The 21,171-nt window shown below is 37.2% G+C and overlaps 2 long non-coding RNA genes and 16 other non-coding genes across 18 annotated transcripts; all 18 read left to right on the forward strand.

The window, feature by feature from the left end:
- The first annotated feature begins 6,719 nt into the window (after nt 1-6,719).
- On the forward strand, nt 6,720-6,828 carry LOC113307326. The gene has a single exon (XR_003339113.1). It is a non-coding gene; the product is annotated as a small nucleolar RNA Z107/R87 (small nucleolar RNA).
- Nucleotides 6,829-6,907: 79 nt separating this feature from the next.
- LOC113307043 lies at nt 6,908-7,004 on the forward strand. Its single transcript, XR_003339009.1, has one exon. It is a non-coding gene; the product is annotated as a small nucleolar RNA R30/Z108 (small nucleolar RNA).
- A 47-nt stretch (nt 7,005-7,051) lies between these two features.
- Nucleotides 7,052-10,365, forward strand: LOC113304389. Its single transcript, XR_003338169.1, has 2 exons — nt 7,052-9,846; nt 10,004-10,365. It is a non-coding gene; the product is annotated as an uncharacterized LOC113304389 (long non-coding RNA).
- Nucleotides 7,322-7,429, forward strand: LOC113307324. Its single transcript, XR_003339111.1, has one exon. It is a non-coding gene; the product is annotated as a small nucleolar RNA Z107/R87 (small nucleolar RNA).
- On the forward strand, nt 7,983-8,090 carry LOC113307321. The gene has a single exon (XR_003339108.1). It is a non-coding gene; the product is annotated as a small nucleolar RNA Z107/R87 (small nucleolar RNA).
- LOC113307044 lies at nt 8,183-8,280 on the forward strand. The gene has a single exon (XR_003339010.1). It is a non-coding gene; the product is annotated as a small nucleolar RNA R30/Z108 (small nucleolar RNA).
- Nucleotides 8,869-9,014, forward strand: LOC113307359. Its single transcript, XR_003339139.1, has one exon. It is a non-coding gene; the product is annotated as a small nucleolar RNA snoR2/U65 (small nucleolar RNA).
- On the forward strand, nt 9,055-9,137 carry LOC113307330. The gene has a single exon (XR_003339117.1). It is a non-coding gene; the product is annotated as a small nucleolar RNA snoR77Y (small nucleolar RNA).
- Nucleotides 9,740-9,830, forward strand: LOC113307050. The gene has a single exon (XR_003339017.1). It is a non-coding gene; the product is annotated as a small nucleolar RNA SNORD96 family (small nucleolar RNA).
- Nucleotides 10,366-16,949: 6,584 nt separating the features above from the next.
- On the forward strand, nt 16,950-17,057 carry LOC113307327. The gene has a single exon (XR_003339114.1). It is a non-coding gene; the product is annotated as a small nucleolar RNA Z107/R87 (small nucleolar RNA).
- An 80-nt stretch (nt 17,058-17,137) lies between these two features.
- On the forward strand, nt 17,138-17,236 carry LOC113307042. The gene has a single exon (XR_003339008.1). It is a non-coding gene; the product is annotated as a small nucleolar RNA R30/Z108 (small nucleolar RNA).
- A 318-nt stretch (nt 17,237-17,554) lies between these two features.
- On the forward strand, nt 17,555-17,662 carry LOC113307325. The gene has a single exon (XR_003339112.1). It is a non-coding gene; the product is annotated as a small nucleolar RNA Z107/R87 (small nucleolar RNA).
- Nucleotides 17,663-18,183: 521 nt separating this feature from the next.
- Nucleotides 18,184-20,593, forward strand: LOC113304390. The gene is made up of 2 exons (XR_003338170.1): nt 18,184-20,074; nt 20,232-20,593. It is a non-coding gene; the product is annotated as an uncharacterized LOC113304390 (long non-coding RNA).
- Nucleotides 18,215-18,322, forward strand: LOC113307323. Its single transcript, XR_003339110.1, has one exon. It is a non-coding gene; the product is annotated as a small nucleolar RNA Z107/R87 (small nucleolar RNA).
- Nucleotides 18,415-18,512, forward strand: LOC113307045. Its single transcript, XR_003339011.1, has one exon. It is a non-coding gene; the product is annotated as a small nucleolar RNA R30/Z108 (small nucleolar RNA).
- LOC113307360 lies at nt 19,101-19,246 on the forward strand. The gene has a single exon (XR_003339140.1). It is a non-coding gene; the product is annotated as a small nucleolar RNA snoR2/U65 (small nucleolar RNA).
- LOC113307331 lies at nt 19,287-19,369 on the forward strand. Its single transcript, XR_003339118.1, has one exon. It is a non-coding gene; the product is annotated as a small nucleolar RNA snoR77Y (small nucleolar RNA).
- LOC113307052 lies at nt 19,968-20,058 on the forward strand. The gene has a single exon (XR_003339018.1). It is a non-coding gene; the product is annotated as a small nucleolar RNA SNORD96 family (small nucleolar RNA).
- Nucleotides 20,594-21,171: the final 578 nt, after the last annotated feature.

The following is a 21,171-nucleotide window of genomic DNA, read 5'->3' on the forward strand; positions in this document are numbered from 1 at the left end:
ACCTTGAGCTGAGATTTTTGCACTAATTGCTTTTCAACTATTGAGGCTCAAACATACAAGTCCTTGTGATAACAATTGCGTTCTACATGTTTCTCATCATGGTATATATAAGGGATTACTTGTATTCTTAGGCCATATGGGATTGATAATAGGAATCCTATTGTTGGGGCTTGAAAAGTCATGGTCTTTTGGGGCTGTCAAGGGCTGCCAAATAGTAATTGGGACACCCCATCAAATATTTATATAAATGACTAATATGACCCCTCACTGATTTTACATAATAAACTTGATTAATGTTACTAATTAATCATGATTAGCTAATTAATCAACACTAGTTCATTCCTTAAGTTAAGTGTTAGAAGTTGAAAATCAAAAAAAAAAAAAAACAGAGGGAAGAGAAGAAGAAGAGGGGAAAAAATTGGGGAGAAAAATGAAAATCAGTGATTCAAGCAAAACTTTTGATGTAGGTGAACTCTCATCTTCAAAATACGATAACATATTAATACCCATCAACAATAATCAGTTTTTTGCTGATTTTTCACAAAATCATGAAATTTCTTCTCAAACTCAAAATAACTCTTATGAACCCTATTATGATTTTGAAGGACCAACCCAAGAAGAAGAAGAAATCGAAGAAACAATTGCTCAAGATTACCAGGTGTACCTATATTCTAACTCCTATTTCAGTTTTGAAGCTCAGAGTTTCCATTCTTTCCTTCCGAAAACCGTAGGTTTCCAGCCGCCAGGTACAATCACGGCTGGGAAACCATGAACTCCTGGCCGTTATTGAGTTATACGGCTCACAGATCATGAACTCCCAGCCGTTACTAAACCTTACGGATGGAACGATGGAAATTCTTAGCCGTAACTAGTCAATTACGGCCAGGTATTTTCTACGTGCATGGGAAGCATTTAATACTGTCGGCGACGGTTAGGTTTCCTGTCCGATAATATTAAATGCTACTTAATGCTGGTGGCACCGGTTGGGTTACCCAGCCGTAACCAGTTTTACGGCTCGTTTTTTAGGCCGTAAGCTGACTCCTCCAGCTACAGGAAACCATACGTCTTGGTATTCCTGGCCGTAAATGGTTTACGGTTAGGAATAATACTTTTCGACCTAGCCGTGTACACTTTGACGGCTGGAATATCACTTGTCGACCCAGCCGTGTACACTTTGACGGCTGAAATATCACTCTCGAACCCAGCCGTTTCTCTGTGTTTAAATTTCTTTTGTGAATAATTATGTGACATATGTCATTTTATTATAGATTGTACCGTACATTCCCGTGGAAGATCAAGAGGTGGTTATGGAAGATCAAGAGGTGGTTATTGAAGAGCAAGAGGTGGTTACGGAAAATCAACCTCCACCTGTGCAAGTTTTCGAGGACACAAGTGCTCACTATGCAAACAACTATGAGTGGGGAGATAAGAAAGATGCAAAGTTGTGGGCTCGATCACAAGGGTTGAAAAAGATGTGCATCATAGTCCAGAATAAACAAGTTACAGACAAGAGCTTTCAAATGGTTTGCGAGTGTAGTGGAAAGTATGAGAGCCACTGGAAAAAGGGTAGTGGGTATAAACCAAAAACTGTTAGGAAGAAGGGAGTATATAATACGAAGAAGACCGAATGCCCTTTTAAGCTTAAATTTAAATTTAACGACGACAACAAAATGTGGTATATGGAAAAAGTCGTCTCGGGTTATCATAATCATCCTATTCCGGAAAGTTTGATCAACCATCCTTATTCGGCAAGGCTCAACCCTTTAGAAAAGGTTTTAGTACGCGTGTTGAGTAAAAGACGCACAAGACCTATTGATATTCTTAGTGGCGTCAAGGTGTTAAATCCACAAAACTCATCCTCATTGGAAACTATCTATAATGAAAGAGAAAAATTTAGAAAAGAGTCATGGTAAGAGAGAGTGGTTATGCAACAATTATTTTTTTTGTTTGAGGAGGCAAAGTACTCTACCGCGTGTGACAGGAATGAAGAAAACGAAGTGGAATATATTTTCGTCGCGAATCCGGAATGTGTTCAATTGGCAAGATGCTTTCATCAAATTCTCTTTATGGATTGCACGTATAAAACGAACAAGTACAACATGCCGATATTGAACTTTGTTGGGCAAATATCTACCAAGTCGACATTTACCGTTGCGTTTTGTTTCTTGAAAGACGAGTCGAAGGAAAGTTATTTGTGGGCATTGCAAAAGGTCAAGTTATTGTATCAAGAAGGTATACTCATACAGTGTTGATTACGGATAAAGAGCAAGCATTGATGTGGGCCATACCACGTGCTTTTCCCTACGCGCGTCATCATCTTTGCACGTTTCATATATGGAACAATGTGCAAACTAATTGCAAGAGGGCTATATGGCCAGCAAAGAAGACCGAAATGGAGAGGATCAAAAATCTACTGTTGGAGATACAACAAGAAGAGAAAGAAAATCTTTAGATGAATGACAAGATAGCCGGGGTGCTTTGGGCGGATTTTCAAGGTGATTGGGAACAACTATTATGGTCACTCATGGAACCATTATATTTACAAAGGGAGCGTTTTGTAATGGAAATTGGTCAACCTACCCGGATGTTATAACATATTTGAAGAACGAGTTATTGGATCCCCATAAATAATAGTTTGTTAGTGCATGGGTAAACCGTTGTACACACTACGACAATCAAGCCACAAGCACGGTGGAGTCGGCTCACTATCGGTTCAAGACTAAGTTAAATGGTTGTGATGGTGGATTCGTTGTTGTTTTTGAAGTTATGGTTGAGTATTTCAAGCGTGATCTCGATATAATTAAAGGGCTTTTGAAAAGAGACGATCTAGACTCGTTACCGACTACCGGGATAGCCCTTGGCTCCGGGGAATAAGTTTATATATTTCTCAATGGGCAATCCTAAAAATGAAAACGGAAGTGGAGGTTTGGGAGGAACACAATTTTCCACCGGGAATGATATGTAATTGTCCAATTAAGTCGACTTTGGGGCTCTCATGTAGGCATTTAATAGCAAATTATCCCACAAGGATGATTCCGATTGAAGATATAGATCCATTTTGGCAACAACTAACATTTAAAGATCCATCACCAAATCAAGGTCTTGTGGAAGTGTTTTCCGACACGGAGGTGGCGATTAAAACGATAATATGATAGTAATGTGGTGAACCTATGTATTTTGAATCACTCATTATATATGAAGAATCTAGTTTTACTCTTATTATGTGTTTGCAATCATAATATGATAAATTTATGAGGTTACTTAGAGGTAGTTACGGCCAGGTCATACGCTGACGCGACCTAGCCGTAATGACCCAAGTGAGCAATTCGCATAATCACGACTGGGAAACCTAGCCGAACATTCGGTAACGTCTAGGAATTCAACCCGTATTTTTGGGTAATGTAAAACTTACGGCTGGTAATCCTGGCCGTAACTCTTCCTGTAATCCCAGTTTCAGATTTTACTAAGTTACGGCTGAGACACCAAACCGTAAACCCGATTTTGGATATGTTTTCTTCCTGTAGTTCTGGGTACAGGAGTTCAACGGCTGTTAATATTAGCCGTTGATACAACTTACGGCTGATTATCCTAGCCGTTACCAAAACTTACGGCTGGTAATCCTGGTCGTAAATTAAGAATCTCATAAATTAAGAACCAAAACACTATTATCCATTCATTCAAGGTTAATGAAAAGTAACTCTGAAAAGTAAATCACCCAAATCCATAACCTTAAACATGCTAAAAGTCTGCATAAACATAAGCTGGAATGACTTAAATAAGTAAATTATCTACAATCATCCACTACGACCAACAATCGAAGGAACATCCTCAGAAGATGATGAAGAACTGTCGGGAGTTTGGGAAAGACTAATCCAATCATCAATTACTTCGTCAGTATATAGATCATCCCTCATTGGATTATGTAATTCCAGAAGCCTGAGAATCAGTTTTCTTTGTTCCTCGCAATCCAAATATAAAACCTCCTCAATGTTACGCCTCAGTCCCCTGGCAATCCACATAGCTCTCTTGACATATTTCCACATCATTCAATTAATAGTGGTACATAATTTGGGAAACGTATACCAAAAAAAGAATCATATGCTTAGGTTACGTATCCATCATCGTAGCAATATCACACATTGGTAGTTCCTGGGGTTCTTTCTCCTTCCCAGGGTTCCTAAAAATGATGAAAAACATATCAGAAGATAGGATTACGGATTGGAAATAAAATTATTGTGAGAATGATGGTGTTTGATACCAGAACCTTCTGCTTGTTTAAGTAACCCCTAACCACTGAGCCGACATCTCTTTGGTGATAATAAACATAGGGTCCTAGATATATACATGACCCAGTGACCCGGGTTAAACCGCGGGTTGACCCATTTGACCCTGACCCGGTAATTTTTCCAGTTCGACATTCGGGCCGGTTTTCAGAACTTTGTTAGATGCACTATGATTTCTCACTTCATATGCATTGCCAAAAGCTTTAACACCCTCACCCGCAGGTACAATATTTGTCCATTCTCGTGCTTTGGACGCCGATACACTTGTGGGCCTTGTAGCTATCCTTAATAACGTGGAATTTTAACCACTGCTCTTAAATCAGGTGTACCACCACCACCACAACTCGCCACGAACAACCACACTAATATAAAAGAACTGACAAAACCATTAATTCAACACATATAATTTCTAAAAAAAACTGCCAGAGAACCACAGAGAAAGGTTGTTGCAGATCTAACGAACTTTTTCTACATCAAAGTTTGAAGCTGCGTTTATCTTTAGATGGGGGTCAACTCTCCTCAAAGGATCAAGTTGTACCCTATTACGGTGTAGGTAGTGCAGGTACATGCACTTCTTTTCATCCTTTGACTTTGCATTGAAGTTTTGTTCCAGTCATAAGTGAATTCCATATATCTAATTTAAGAGATGCTTTAACATTTGACTGTTACCAAATTATAAGTAAAGTCGCCTCAGTCATACATTATACCTTGATGGCTGCATAATGGCACGTTCATGTTACGGTGACTTGTATGTATCCTTTCAATTGGCAGCTCCAAAAACGCTTTAGAAACAACGAAAATATCCGACTTAGCATAGTTGTAATCGACCTATTGTGGGAATTGGTATCATAAGTCAGTCCAAAATTAGAGGTCTGATAAAGCAATTTAGATCATAGCTGATGTAAAGAATCATGAGGTAAAAATAGATAATGATACTATCCCAATAAAAAATTAATCAATGACCAATATCTGGATTCGTGGAATGTTCTAAGAAACATACCATCCATAGAGGTAATTCACCCATCAGAAATTTTAAAAATTCAACGAATGCAATATTCGACCCAAATTGAACAATAGATAGATATGACAAATATGAATTGATTGTTGGATTCTCTGAGGTAAATCAACAAACACAAAAACCCAAATAGGAAACATATAATAGGATGACAACTTACATATGGGTTCTATCTAATTCTTCATTTTCGAAATACCCAGGATAAAAAAAAAATGAGTGATTGAAATTCCTAAAATTAAATAAGAATCAGATTATAGTTTGATTCAAAATTGACTAACCTAGATTGAAATATGGTGTTAGGTCTCAGAGTTTTCGTAGACGTTGTGCCTCTTTCACGGTGGAGGTGTTTCAGAATTCGTGGAGGAGGTGGAGAGGGTGTTTTCACGAAAAAGAGAGTTGAAAGGACGAACTGGTTTTGTATTAGAAGATCAAGTTACATTACGACCCTCTATTACATAGTTGTGATCAGAAAATAAGCGAGGGTAGTTTAGTAAAAAATGGGGCCACGGTTAAAAAGTCCTCCTTTGCTTTATTATAGTAAGATAGTAAGATTACATTTTCTTATTGAGTGGACGAAAGTACTTAAAACTATTTGGAACTAGCAATCGAAAGGTTCTTGAACAAAGCCAATCAAAGGTTGGAGATGAAAGAGTGGAAAGTGATGGTTGTGAGATGAATCTTGATTTTTCTCCCAAACCCATGAAAATGGAAGGATGAACTGAACTATGGGCGATTCTCTGTGTGTTTTGAGTAGAAATAGCGAAATGGACAATGGTTTTCCGCTTCAATTCATGCTGACTGGTCAGACAGACAAAACAATAACGAGTATTCTTTCCACCAAAAGTTGTCGATTAGAATCCTTGTTGTGAAGAACGGTTGATGACTAACCGTTATTTACTAAGAACGGCTAGCCATTAGGCATTCCCTACTTATTTAGGGAATTACCGTTGGGGGCTTAGGCCCTTACCAAGTGTAAAGGCATTGGAAATGGCTTGGGGACTCAGTGGGAAGGCCCATAAGACCAAGTCTATGTAAGCACTTACCCAGATTTAGGGTTTTGTTTTATGTCTTTCTTCTCCTATATAAATAAATTTCCAGTCACTTGTTCTTCTTATCATCAACATCAGCTTTTGTGCCGCTCTTCTTTTCGTCTCTGTAATGTGAATTATTTCTTAGTAAAATTCGTATGTTTTTCATATTTGTGATTAATTACAGTTTTGCCTCCTCTTTCGGCTTCAAGAGTTGAGATCTGTTGATCGATTTCTTGGATGCTGTGTTCTAGAGGCATAAATTAAATTCAATGTTGGGAGACTCTTAATAATCTTGAGTTTTGATATTTCTTCTTTGGATTTGTCTCTTCCTGGTACATTTTGAAACTTGTTTAGGGTTTAGATCTGAGAAATGGTAATGAAATTGGTGGAGATTGCAGTGATGACTCCATAAAATTCAAGCTCAACAGACCGGATTGCAGGTTTTTCTCGGTCGAGGAAAATTATTTGCGTGTCGATACACCCGCTGAGCTGAGCAATATCTTTTTACTTATCAAATTCTCAGTCCATTTTTAGGGTTTTAAGATTTTGAATTCGAATGTTTTTTATAATTTGGGGGAAACGATTGCAATGAGGATAACAAGCTCCTCTTCTGATACAAGCTGAGGACAATTGCTGGCTGAATCGAACCTAATTATAATCGCCACTACTGAGTAATCTATTTTCCCCTTGTTTTATTTATGATTGATTAATGATTTGAATTTGTGGATTTTTGTTCTACTGTCTCGAGTGTAACCTGATAGCCATAAGGCAACATTTTTAGAGTCGCTGATGCGTTTACATTGCAATAGCGACATCAGTGCTGTTTGTTGCCGATAATGAATCTTGAGCTGAGATTTTTGCACTAATTGCTGTTTAACTAGCGATTTAATGCATTGAAGCTTAAACATATACAATCTTTATTCATGATAAGGAGTAATAACTAATAAGGTACATTTTTAAATCTTAGTGTTTTAGAATAATTAAATAAATGGGATTGCAGTGATGACTCCATAAAATTCAAGCTCAACAGACCGGATTGCAGGTTTTTCTCAGTCGAGAAAATTATTTGCGTGTCGATACACCCGCTGAGCTGAGCAATCTCCTTTGATTTATCATAGGATTTCACCGTTTTGAATTAGAATGTTTAAATTTTATGATGATAATTTGAGGACAATTGTTTGAATGAATTGTTGTTTAATAGCCATTGCTGTTTAATCGCTGTAACATGATTCTTTGAAACTCATCCAGATTCTACTATCTGAGTATGTCTGAGTATAGACGTCTTAGCCATAAGGCACCATTTTTAGAGTCGCTGATACGTTTACATTGCAATAGCGATATCAGTGCTGTATGTTGCCGATAGTGAACCTTTGAGCTAAGATTTTTGCACTAATCACTGCTTAACTAGCGATTTAACGCATTGAAGCTCAAACACGTCAATCTTTATTCATGAGAATTACAATGGTATATACTATTTATTATCTTCTACATGTTGAGCACATATACTGTGCAGATTCTTCAGGTCTTTAAGCAGGAGTAGTCTTAATGGTTCATTTTTCAGTTGTAGTGTTTAAGATTTGAGAATGGATAATAATTATTACATTCAGTCGTAGTGTTTTTGATTTGAGAACTATTAATAATGAAATAAAAGGGGATTGCAGTGATGACTCCATAAAATTCAAGCTCAACAGACCGGATTGCAGGTTTTTCTCAGTGGAGAAAATTATTTGCGTGTCGATACACCCGCTGAGCTGAGCAATCTCTTTTAATTTTATCAATTCTCGATTTTGGGTTTTAAAATTTTCGAATTTGAATGTTTTTGATTTATACCGCCACTACTGAGTAATGTTTCGAAGGATTGCAATGAGGATAACAAGCTCCCTCTTCTGAATTAAGCTGAGGACAATTGTTGGCTGAATCGAACCTAATTATAATCGCCACTACTGAGGAATCTCTCTGTAACCAATTTTCCCCTTGTTTAAGCCATAATAGCTAATAATTATTTATGATTAATGATTTGAATCTCTGAATCTTTAAACTCAATCCTGATTGTACTGTCTGGAGTATAAACTCCTACTCTGCTAGCCATAAGGCAACATTTTTAGAGTCGCTGATGCGTTTACACTGCAATAGCGACATCAGTGCTGTATGTTTCCGAAAGTGAACCTTTGTGCTGAGATTTTTGCACTAATTGCTGTTCAACTAGCGATTTAACGCATTGAAGCTCAAACATACAAGTCTTTATTCATGATAATTACAATTGTATATTCTGTTTTTTATATTTTACATGATTAGAAATTTAGCACATATAGTTAAATGATTCTTCAGGTCTCTGTTAATGGTTTAAGGGGTTACTTTTATTCTATATGATAACAGATATGAAGCATCATCTTTATGAATCTTCATGTCTCTTAATTTCTGCAATTCTGAGGAGTATAATTTAATTAGAACGGTGGTGGTTGTTTTCATGTCTTCTGCTGTGTGTGTGATTTGAAAAGGGAACCTTTCAAATGTTGCAAGTTTCTTTTTTTCCTTTTTTGGTCTGAGCCACGTTGACGATAGTCAAAAAGACAATGACCGTCAATGCTATGATTAGACCTACACAAATTTCATGTTTCGCATCTTGATAGGAATATGTGCACTGATTTGTCCTTCATTTACAGAGCCATTTGTGTGATTACATTTTCTTTTGAAGTTCATGTTCATAGTTGTGAAGATTTAGTGACTGCCTGTGACGATCAAAACTTATTTGGAATTACCGTCTGATTTCTTTGATGTTAACCTTTGGCTGTTTTTCTGAGGCAATCTAAATCAAAGTTAAAAATCTTTTTTGTACGTCTGTTTGTTCTGTACATTTTATTTTTGATGGGGATGGTAAACGTAGGAAATTAAGTTCTCGTAGGAGTTCCATGGTTGTTTGTACAGTCTCATATTAGTTCTGTGATTCTTTGTTTTGTATTCACCGGCCATTTCAATTTTCTTCTCATCTTTTTTGGGTGTGTTTGTCCGAGTTTTTGCTTTTATTGATTGTGTAGGTTTCCATGGGACAAATGGTTTCTTAGTCACATGTGTTCGTATGCTTGTTCTTTTGTAATAATAATAATAATAATATGTGGTAAATCTTATGACTTATTCAATATTAGTTTGTCTTTTGATGGGGGAGGTTTTGGCAAAAATCTCTCTTTCACTGATTGGAGCAAACAAGTTATGTTTGTAAAATCCTCCGTAAACGTCACACATTAAGACTGATATGTTGACGGTTGAAAAATCTCCATTTCGGGCGGTCTCATATTCCATTGCCTTGGGGAGCTGCGTTGTGGCCATTACCTCTTGGGACTGGCCATGAGACATATATTTCTTTTGTGTTGATCTTCGTAACAAATAGTGATCTTGATTTATGTTTTGCTACCGAGCCTATGAGGATATCTGATTTAAAGAACACCATCTTTCGGGACTGAATGGCTTAACGCCTTGGTGACAAATTCTGCAATTCTGAGGCTCATAAATTTTGTTGCTGGTTAGTTATTTATTCTATGTAGTTGTAGCTTGTTGGTTACTTGCAAGATGCGGCTACTATATCATTGTGATGACCACCACTGACTCGAAACATCCGATAGAGTTAGAAATATGGCTAGTATGAGACTTATAATCTGTGATTGGTCTGGAAACTACAGGGAGTCCAAGTTCATCGCAAGGATATCAAGGGAAGCAAGCTAAACAGGTAGGCTTACACTGGAAGAAGCTCTGATTTGGGCCGAGGATGTAGGCCTACACGAGGTTGAGCTGGAAGGAGAAAACCACTTTCGTCAGAGGAAAGAAGACCAGCGTTCACTGGCACTCGTTTTCCAGTCATATCTAAGGAATGAAGACCAGTGCTGTATGTTTGCCGATAATGAACCTTGAGCTGAGATTTTTGCACTAATTGTTGTTCAACTATTGAGGCTCAAACATACAAGTCCTTGTGATGACAATTGTATATACTATCTATTGCATTCTACATGTTTCTCATCATGGTATATATAAGGGATTACTTGTATTCTTAGGCCATATGGGATTGATAATAAGAATCCTATTGTTGGGGCTTGAAAAGTCATGGTCTTTTGGGGGCTGTCAAGGGCTGCCAAATAGCAATTGGGACACCCCATCAAATATTTATATAAATGACTAATATGACCCCTCACTGATTTTACATAATAAACTTGATTAATGTTACTAATTAATCATGATTAGCTAATTAATCAAAACTAGTTCATTTCCTTAAGTGTTGAAGTTGAAAATCAAAACAAAAAAAAAAACAGGGGAAGAGAACAAGAAGAGGGAATAAAATTGGGGAGAAAAATGAAAATCAGTGATTCAAGCAAAATTTTTGATGTAGGTGAACTCTCATCTTCAAAATACGATAACATATTAATACCCATCAACAATAATCAGTTTTTGCTGATTTTTCACAAAATCATGAAATTTCTTCTCAAACTCAAAATAACTCTTATGAACCCTATTATGATTTGAAGGACCAATCCAAGAAGAAGAAGAAATCGAAGAAACAATTGCTCAAGATTACCAGGTATACCTCTATTCTAACTCCTATTTCAGTTTTGAAGCTCAGAGTTTCCATTCTTTCCTTCCGAAAACCGTAGGTTTCCAGCCGTCAGGTACAATCACGGCTGGGAAACCATGAACTCCTGGCCGTTATTGAGTTATACGGCTCACAGATCATGAACTCCCAGCCGTTACTAAACCTTACGGATGGAACGATGGAAATTCTTAGCCGTAACTAGTCAATTACGGCCAGGTATTTTCTACGTGCATGGGAAGCATTTAATACTGTCGGCGACGGTTAGGTTTCCTGTCCGATAATATTAAATGCTACTTAATGCTGGTGGCGCCGGTTGGGTTACCCAGCCGTAACCAGTTTTACGGCTCGTTTTTTAGGCCGTAAGCTGACTCCTCCAGCTACAGGAAACCATACGTCTTGGTATTCCTGGCCGTAAATGGTTTACGGTTAGGAATAATACTTTTCGACCTAGTCGTGTACACTTTGACGGCTGGAATATCACTTGTCGACCCAGCCGTGTACACTTTGACGGCTGAAATATCACTCTCGAACCCAGACGTTTCTCTGAGTTTAAATTTCTTTTGTGAATAATTATGTGACATATGTCATTTTATTATAGATTGTGCCGTACATTCCCGTGGAAGATCAAGAGGTGGTTATGGAAGATCAAGAGGTGGTTATTGAAGAGCAAGAGGTGGTTACGGAAATCAACCTCCACCTGTGCAAGTTTCGAGGACACAAGTGCTCACTATGCAAACAACTATGAGTGGGGAGATAAGAAAGATGCAAAGTTGTGGGCTCGATCACAAGGGTTGAAAAAGATGTGCATCATAGTCCAGAATAAACAAGTTACAGACAAGAGCTTTCAAATGGTTTGCGAGTGTAGTGGAAAGTATGAGAGCCACTGGAAAAAGGGTAGTGAGTATAAACCAAAAACTGTTAGGAAGAAGGGAGTATATAATACGAAGAAGACCGAATGCCCTTTTAAGCTTAAATTTAAATTTAACGACGACAACAAAATGTGGTATATGGAAAAAGTCGTCTCGGGTTATCATAATCATCCTATTCCGGAAAGTTTGATCAACCATCCTTATTCGGCAAGGCTCAACCCTTTAGAAAAGGTTTTAGTACGCGTGTTGAGTAAAAGACGCACAAGACCTATTGATATTCTTAGTGGTGTCAAGGTGTTAAATCCACAAAACTCATCCTCATTGGCAACTATCTATAATGAAAGAGAAAAATTTAGAAAAGAGTCATGGGAAGAGAGAGTGGTTATGCAACAATTATTTTTTTTGTTTGAGGAGGCAAAGTACTCTACCGCGTGTGACAGGAATGAAGAAAACGAAGTGGAATATCTTTTCGTCGCGAATCCGGAATGTGTACAATTGGCAAGATGCTTTCATCAAATTCTCTTTATGGATTGCACGTATAAAACGAACAAGTACAACATGCCGATATTGAACTTTGTTGGGCAAATATCTACCAAGTCGACATTTACCGTTGCGTTTTGTTTCTTGAAAGACGAGTCGAAGGAAAGTTATTTGTGGGCATTGCAAAAGGTCAAGTTATTGTATCAAGAAGGTTATACTCCTACGGTGTTGATTACGGATAAGGAAAGCATTGATGTGGTCCATACCACGTGCTATTCCCTACGCGCGTCATCATCTTTGCACGTTTCATATATGGAACAATGTGCAAACTAATTGCAAGGGCTATATGGCCAGCAAAGAAGACCGAAATGGAGAGGATCAAAAATCTACTGTTGGAGATACAACAAGAAGAGAAAGAAAAGTTTATGAGATGAAGACAAGATAGCCGGGTGCTTTGGGCGGATTTTCAAGGTGATTGGGAAAACTATTATGGTCACGTCATGGAACCATTATATTTACAAAGGGATCGTTTTGTAATGGAAAATGGTCAACCTACCCGGATGTTATAACATATTTGAAGAACGAGTTATTGGATCCCCATAAATAATAGTTTGTTAGTGCATGGGTAAACCGTTGTACACACTACGACAATCAAGCCACAAGCACGGTGGAGTCGGCTCACTATCGGTTCAAGACTAAGTTAAATGGTTGTGATGGTGGATTCGTTGTTGTTTTTGAAGCTATGGTTGAGTATTTCAAGCGTGATCTCGATAGAATTAAAGGGCTTTTGAAAAGAGACGATCTAGACTCGTTACCGACTACCGGGATAGCCCTTGGCTCCGGGGAATAAGTTTATATATTTCTCAATGAGCAATCCTAAAAATGAAAACGGAAGTGGAGGTTTGGGAGGAACACAATTTTCCACCGGGAATGATATGTAATTGTCCAATTAAGTCGACTTTGGGGCTCTCATGTAGGCATTTAATAGCAAATTATCCACAAGGATGATTCCGATTGAAGATATAGATCCATTTTGGCAACAACTAACATTTAAAGATCCATCACCAAATCAAGGTCTTGTGGAAGTGTTTTCCGACGGAGGTGGCGATTAAAACGATAATATGATAGTAATGTGGTGAACCTATGTATTTTGAATCACTCATTATATATGAAGAATCTAGTTTTACTCTTATTATGTGTTTGCAATGATAATATGATAAAGTTATGAGGTTACTTAGAGGTAGTTACGGCCAGGTCATACGCTGACACGACCTAGCCGTAATGACCCAAGTGAGCAATTCGCATAATCACGACTGGGAAACCTAGCCGAACATTCGGTAACGTCTAGGAATTCAACCCGTATTTTTGGGTAATGTAAAACTTACGGCTGGTAATCCTGGCCGTAACTCTTCCTGTAATCCCAGTTTCAGATTTTACTAAGTTACGGCTGAGACACCAAACCGTAAACCCGATTTCGGCTATGTTTTCTTCCTGTAATTCTGGGTACAGGGAGTTCAAAGGCTGTTTTCTTCCGTTGATACAACTTACGGCTGATTATCCTAGCCGTTACCAAAACTTACGGCTGGTAATCCTGGTCGTAAATTAAGAATCTCATAAATTAAGAACCAAAACACTATTATCCATTCATTCAAGGTTAATGAAAAGTAACTCTGAAAAGTAAATCACCCAAATCCATAACCTTAAACATGCTAAAAGTCTGCATAAACATAAGCTGGAATGACTTAAATAAGTAAATTATCTACAATCATCCACTACGACCAACAATCGAAGGAACATCCTCAGAAGATGATGAAGAACTGTCGGGAGTTTGGGAAAGACTAATCCAATCATCAATTACTTCGTCAGTATATAGATCATCCCTCATTGGATTATGTAATTCCAGAAGCCTGAGAATCAGTTTTCTTTGTTCCTCGCAATCCAAATATAAAACCTCCTCAATGTTACGCCTTAGTCCCCTGGCTATCCACATAGCTCTCTTGACATATTTCCACATCATTCAATTAATAGTGGTACATAATTTGGGAAACGTATACCAAAAAAAGAATCATATGCTTAGGTTACGTATCCATCATCGTAGCAATATCACACATTGGTAGTTCCTAGGGTTCTTTCTCCTTCCCAGGGTTCCTAAAAATGATGAAAAACATATCAGAAGATAGGATTACGGATTGGAAATAAAATTATTGTGAGAATGATGGTGTTTGATACCAGAACCTTCTTCTTGTTTAAGTAAACCCTAACCACTGAGCCGGCATCTCTTTGGTGATAAAAAATAGGGTCCTAGATATATACATGACCCAGTGACCCGGGTTAAACCGCGGGTTGACCCATTTGACCCTGACCCGGTAATTTTTCCAGTTCGACATTCGGGCCGGATTTCAGAACATGTTAGATGCACTATGATTTCTCACTTCATATGCATTGCCAAAAGCTTTAACACCCTCACCCGCAGGTACAATATTTGTCCATTCTCGTGCTTTGGACGCCGATACACTTGTGGGCCTTGTAGCTATCCTTAATAACGTGGAATTTTAACCACTGCTCTTAAATCAGGTGTACCACCACCACCACAACTCGCCACGAACAACCACACTAATATAAAAGAACTGACAAAACCATTAATTCAACACATAATTTCTAAAAAAAACTGCCAGAGAACCACAGAGAAAGGTTGTTGCAGATCTAACGAACTTTTTCTACATCAAAGTTTGAAGCTGCGTTTATCTTTAGATGGGGGTCAACTCTCCTCAAAGGATCAAGTTGTACCCTATTACGGTGTAGGTAGTGCAGGTACATGCACTTCTTTTCATCCTTTGACTTTGCATTGAAGTTTTGTTCCAGTCATAAGTGAATTCCATATATCTAATTTAAGAGATGCTTTAACATTTGACTGTTACCAAATTATAGTAAAGTCGCCTCAGTCATACATTATACCTTGATGGCTGCATAATGGCACGTTCATGTTACGGTGACTTGTATGTATCCTTTCAATTGGCAGCTCCAAAAACGCTTTAGAAACAACGAAAATATCCGACTTAGCATAGTTGTAATCGACCTATTGTGGGAATTGGTATCATAAGTCAGTCCAAAATTAGAGGTCTGATAAAGCAATTTAGATCATAGCTGATGTAAAGAATCATGAGGTAAAAATAGATAATGATACTATCCCAATAAAAAATTAATCAATGACCAATATCTGGATTCGTGGAATGTTCTAAGAAACATACCATCCATAGAGGTAATTCACCCATCAGAAATTTTAAAAATTCAACGAATGCAATATTCGACCCAAATTGAACAATAGATAGATATGACAAATATGAATTGATTGTTGGATTCTCTGAGGTAAATCAACAAACACAAAAACCCAAATAGGAAACATATAATAGGATGACAACTTACATATGGGTTCTATCTAATTCTTCATTTTCGAAATACCCAGGATAAAAAAAAAATGAGTGATTGAAATTCCTAAAATTAAATAAGAATCAGATTATAGTTTGATTCAAAATTGACTAACCTAGATTGAAATATGGTGTTAGGTCTCAGAGTTTTCGTAGACGTTGTGCCTCTTTCACGGTGGAGGTGTTTCAGAATTCGTGGAGGAGGTGGAGAGGGTGTTTTCACGAAAAAGAGAGTTGAAAGGACGAACTGGTTTTGTATTAGAAGATCAAGTTACATTACGACCCTCTATTACATAGTTGTGATCAGAAAATAAGCGAGGGTAGTTTAGTAAAAAATGGGGGCCACGGTTAAAAAGTCCTCCTTTGCTTTATTATAGTAAGATAGTAAGATTACATTTTCTTATTGAGTGGACGAAAGTACTTAAAACTATTTGGAACTAGCAATCGAAAGGTTCTTGAACAAAGCCAATCAAAGGTTGGAGATGAAAGAGTGGAAAGTGATGGTTGTGAGATGAATCTTGATTTTTCTCCCAAAACCCATGAAAATGGAAGGATGAACTGAACTATGGGCGAATTCTCTGTGTGTTTTGAGTAGAAATAGCGAAATGGACAATGGTTTTCCGCTTCAATTCATGCTGACTGGTCAAGACAGACAAAACAACTAACGAGTATTCTTTCCACCAAAAGTTGTCGATTAGAATCCTTGTTGTGAAGAACGGTTGATGACTAACCGTTATTTTTACTAAGAACGGCTAGCCATTAGGCATTCCCTACTTATTTAGGGAATTACCGTTGGGGGCTTAGGCCCTTACCAAGTGTAAAGGCATTGGAAATGGCTTGGGGAACTCAGTGGGAAGGCCCATAAGACCAAGTCTATGTAAGCACTTACCCAGATTTAGGGTTTTGTTTTATGTCTTTCTTCTCTCCTATATAAATAAATTTCCAGTCACTTGTTCTTCTTATCATCAACATCAGCTTTTGGTGCCGCTTCTTTTCGTCTCTGTAATGTGAATTATTTCTTAGTAAAATTCGTATGTTTTTCATATTTGTGATTAATTACAGTTTTGCCTCCTCTTTCGGCTTCAAGAGTTTGAGATCTGTTGATCGATTTCTTGGATGCTTTGTTCTAGAGGCATAAATTAAATTCAATGTTGGGAGACTCTTATATAATCTTGAGTTTTGATATTTCTTCTTTGGATTTGTCTCTTCCTGGTACATTTTGAAACTTGTTTAGGGTTTAGATCTGAGAAATGGTAATGAAATTGGTGGAGATTGCAGTGATGACTCCATAAAATTCAAGCTCAACAGACCGGATTGCAGGTTTTTCTCGGTCGAGAAAATTATTTGCGTGTCGATACACCCGCTGAGCTGAGCAATATCTTTTTACTTTATCAAATTCTCAGTCCATTTTTAGGGTTTTAAGATTTTGAATTCGAATGTTTTTTATAATTTGGGGGAAACGATTGCAATGAGGATAACAAGCTCCCTCTTCTGAATACAAGCTGAGGACAATTGCTGGCTGAATCGAACCTAATTATAATCGCCACTACTGAGTAATCTATTTTCCCCTTGTTTTATTTATGATTGATTAATGATTTGAATTTGTGGATTTTTTGTTCTACTGTCTCGAGTGTAACCTGATAGCCATAAGGCAACATTTTTAGAGTCGCTGATGCGTTTACATTGCAATAGCGACATCAGTGCTGTTTGTTGCCGATAATGAATCTTGAGCTGAGATTTTTGCACTAATTGCTGTTTAACTAGCGATTTAATGCATTGAAGCTTAAACATATACAATCTTTATTCATGATAAGGAGTAATAACTAATAAGGTACATTTTTAAATCTTAGTGTTTTAGAATAATTAAATAAATGGGATTGCAGTGATGACTCCATAAAATTCAAGCTCAACAGACCGGATTGCAGGTTTTTCTCAGTCGAGAAAATTATTTGCGTGTCGATACACCCGCTGAGCTGAGCAATCTCCTTTGATTTATCATAGGATTTCACCGTTTTGAATTAGAATGTTTAAATTTTATGATGATAATTTGAGGACAATTGTTTGAATGAATTGTTGTTTAATAGCCATTGCTGTTTAATCGCTGTAACATGATTCTTTGAAACTCATCCAGATTCTACTATCTGAGTATGTCTGAGTATAGACGTCTTAGCCATAAGGCACCATTTTTAGAGTCGCTGATACGTTTACATTGCAATAGCGATATCAGTGCTGTATGTTGCCGATAGTGAACCTTTGAGCTAAGATTTTTGCACTAATCACTGCTTAACTAGCGATTTAACGCATTGAAGCTCAAACACGTCAATCTTTATTCATGAGAATTACAATGGTATATACTATTTATTATCTTCTACATGTTGAGCACATATACTGTGCAGATTCTTCAGGTCTTTAAGCAGGAGTAGTCTTAATGGTTCATTTTTCAGTTGTAGTGTTTAAGATTTGAGAATGGATAATAATTATTACATTCAGTCGTAGTGTTTTGATTTGAGAACTATTAATAATGAAATAAAAGGGGATTGCAGTGATGACTCCATAAAATTCAAGCTCAACAGACCGGATTGCAGGTTTTTCTCAGTGGAGAAAATTATTTGCGTGTCGATACACCCGCTGAGCTGAGCAATCTCTTTTAATTTTATCAATTCTCGATTTTGGGTTTTAAAATTTTCGAATTTGAATGTTTTTGATTTATACCGCCACTACTGAGTAATGTTTCGAAGGATTGCAATGAGGATAACAAGCTCCCTCTTCTGAATTAAGCTGAGGACAATTGTTGGCTGAATCGAACCTAATTATAATCGCCACTACTGAGGAATCTCTCTGTAACCAATTTTCCCCTTGTTTAAGCCATAATAGCTAATAATTATTTATGATTAATGATTTGAATCTCTGAATCTTTAAACTCAATCCTGATTGTACTGTCTGGAGTATAAACTCCTACTCTGCTAGCCATAAGGCAACATTTTTAGAGTCGCTGATGCGTTTACACTGCAATAGCGACATCAGTGCTGTATGTTTCCGAAAGTGAACCTTTGTGCTGAGATTTTTGCACTAATTGCTGTTCAACTAGCGATTTAACGCATTGAAGCTCAAACATACAAGTCTTTATTCATGATAATTACAATTGTATATTCTGTTTTTTATATTTTACATGATTAGAAATTTAGCACATATAGTTAAATGATTCTTCAGGTCTCTGTTAATGGTTTAAGGGGTTACTTTTATTCTATATGATAACAGATATGAAGCATCATCTTTATGAATCTTCATGTCTCTTAATTTCTGCAATTCTGAGGAGTATAATTTAATTAGAACGGTGGTGGTTGTTTTCATGTCTTCTGCTGTGTGTGTGATTTGAAAAGGGAACCTTTCAAATGTTGCAAGTTTCTTTTTTTCCTTTTTTGGTCTGAGCCACGTTGACGATAGTCAAAAAGACAATGACCGTCAATGCTATGATTAGACCTACACAAATTTCATGTTTCGCATCTTGATAGGAATATGTGCACTGATTTGTCCTTCATTTACAGAGCCATTTGTGTGATTACATTTTCTTTTGAAGTTCATGTTCATAGTTGTGAAGATTTAGTGACTGCCTGTGACGATCAAAACTTATTTGGAATTACCGTCTGATTTCTTTGATGTTAACCTTTGGCTGTTTTTCTGAGGCAATCTAAATCAAAGTTAAAAATCTTTTTTGTACGTCTGTTTGTTCTGTACATTTTATTTTTGATGGGGATGGTAAACGTAGGAAATTAAGTTCTCGTAGGAGTTCCATGGTTGTTTGTACAGTCTCATATTAGTTCTGTGATTCTTTGTTTTGTATTCACCGGCCATTTCAATTTTCTTCTCATCTTTTTTGGGTGTGTTTGTCCGAGTTTTTGCTTTTATTGATTGTGTAGGTTTCCATGGGACAAATGGTTTCTTAGTCACATGTGTTCGTATGCTTGTTCTTTTGTAATAATAATAATAATATGTGGTAAATCTTATGACTTATTCAATATTAGTTTGTCTTTTGATGGGGGAGGTTTGGCAAAAATCTCTCTTTCACTGATTGGAGCAAACAAGTTATGTTTGTAAAATCCTCCGTAAACGTCACACATTAAGACTGATATGTTGACGGTTGAAAAATCTCCATTTCGGGCGGTCTCATATTCCATTGCCTTGGGGAGCTGCGTTGTGGCCATTACCTCTTGGGACTGGCCATGAGACATATATTTCTTTTGTGTTGATCTTCGTAACAAATAGTGATCTTGATTTATGTTTTGCTACCGAGCCTATGAGGATATCTGATTTAAAGAACACCATCTTTCGGGACTGAATGGCTTAACGCCTTGGTGACAAATTCTGCAATTCTGAGGCTCATAAATTTTGTTGCTGGTTAGTTATTTATTCTATGTAGTTGTAGCTTGTTGGTTACTTGCAAGATGCGGCTACTATATCATTGTGATGACCACCACTGACTCGAAACATCCGATAGAGTTAGAAATATGGCTAGTATGAGACTTATAATCTGTGATTGGTCTGGAAACTACAGGGAGTCCAAGTTCATCGCAAGGATATCAAGGGAAGCAAGCTAAACAGGTAGGCTTACACTGGAAGAAGCTCTGATTTGGGCCGAGGATGTAGGCCTACACGAGGTTGAGCTGGAAGGAGAAAACCACTTTCGTCAGAGGAAAGAAGACCAGCGTTCACTGGCACTCGTTTTCCAGTCATATCTAAGGAATGAAGACCAGTGCTGTATGTTTGCCGATAATGAACCTTGAGCTGAGATTTTTGCACTAATTGTTGTTCAACTATTGAGGCTCAAACATACAAGTCCTTGTGATGACAATTGTATATACTATCTATTGCATTCTACATGTTTCTCATCATGGTATATATAAGGGATTACTTGTATTCTTAGGCCATATGGGATTGATAATAAGAATCCTATTGTTGGGGCTTGAAAAGTCATGGTCTTTTGGGGGCTGTCAAGGGCTGCCAAATAGCAATTGGGACACCCCATCAAATATTTATATAAATGACTAATATGACCCCTCACTGATTTTACATAATAAACTTGATTAATGTTACTAATTAATCATGATTAGCTAATTAATCAAAACTAGTTCATTTCCTTAAGTGTTGAAGTTGAAAATCAAAACAAAAAAAAAACAGAGGGAAGAGAACAAGAAGAGGGAATAAAATTGGGGAGAAAAATGAAAATCAGTGATTCAAGCAAAATTTTTGATGTAGGTGAACTCTCATCTTCAAAATACGATAACATATTAATACCCATCAACAATAATCAGTTTTTTGCTGATTTTTCACAAAATCATGAAATTTCTTCTCAAACTCAAAATAACTCTTATGAACCCTATTATGATTTTGAAGGACCAATCCAAGAAGAAGAAGAAATCGAAGAAACAATTGCTCAAGATTACCAGGTATACCTCTATTCTAACTCCTATTTCAGTTTTGAAGCTCAGAGTTTC

This window comes from Papaver somniferum, chromosome 8, assembly GCF_003573695.1.
Source record: "Papaver somniferum cultivar HN1 chromosome 8, ASM357369v1, whole genome shotgun sequence".
Lineage (NCBI taxonomy): Eukaryota > Viridiplantae > Streptophyta > Magnoliopsida > Ranunculales > Papaveraceae > Papaver > Papaver somniferum.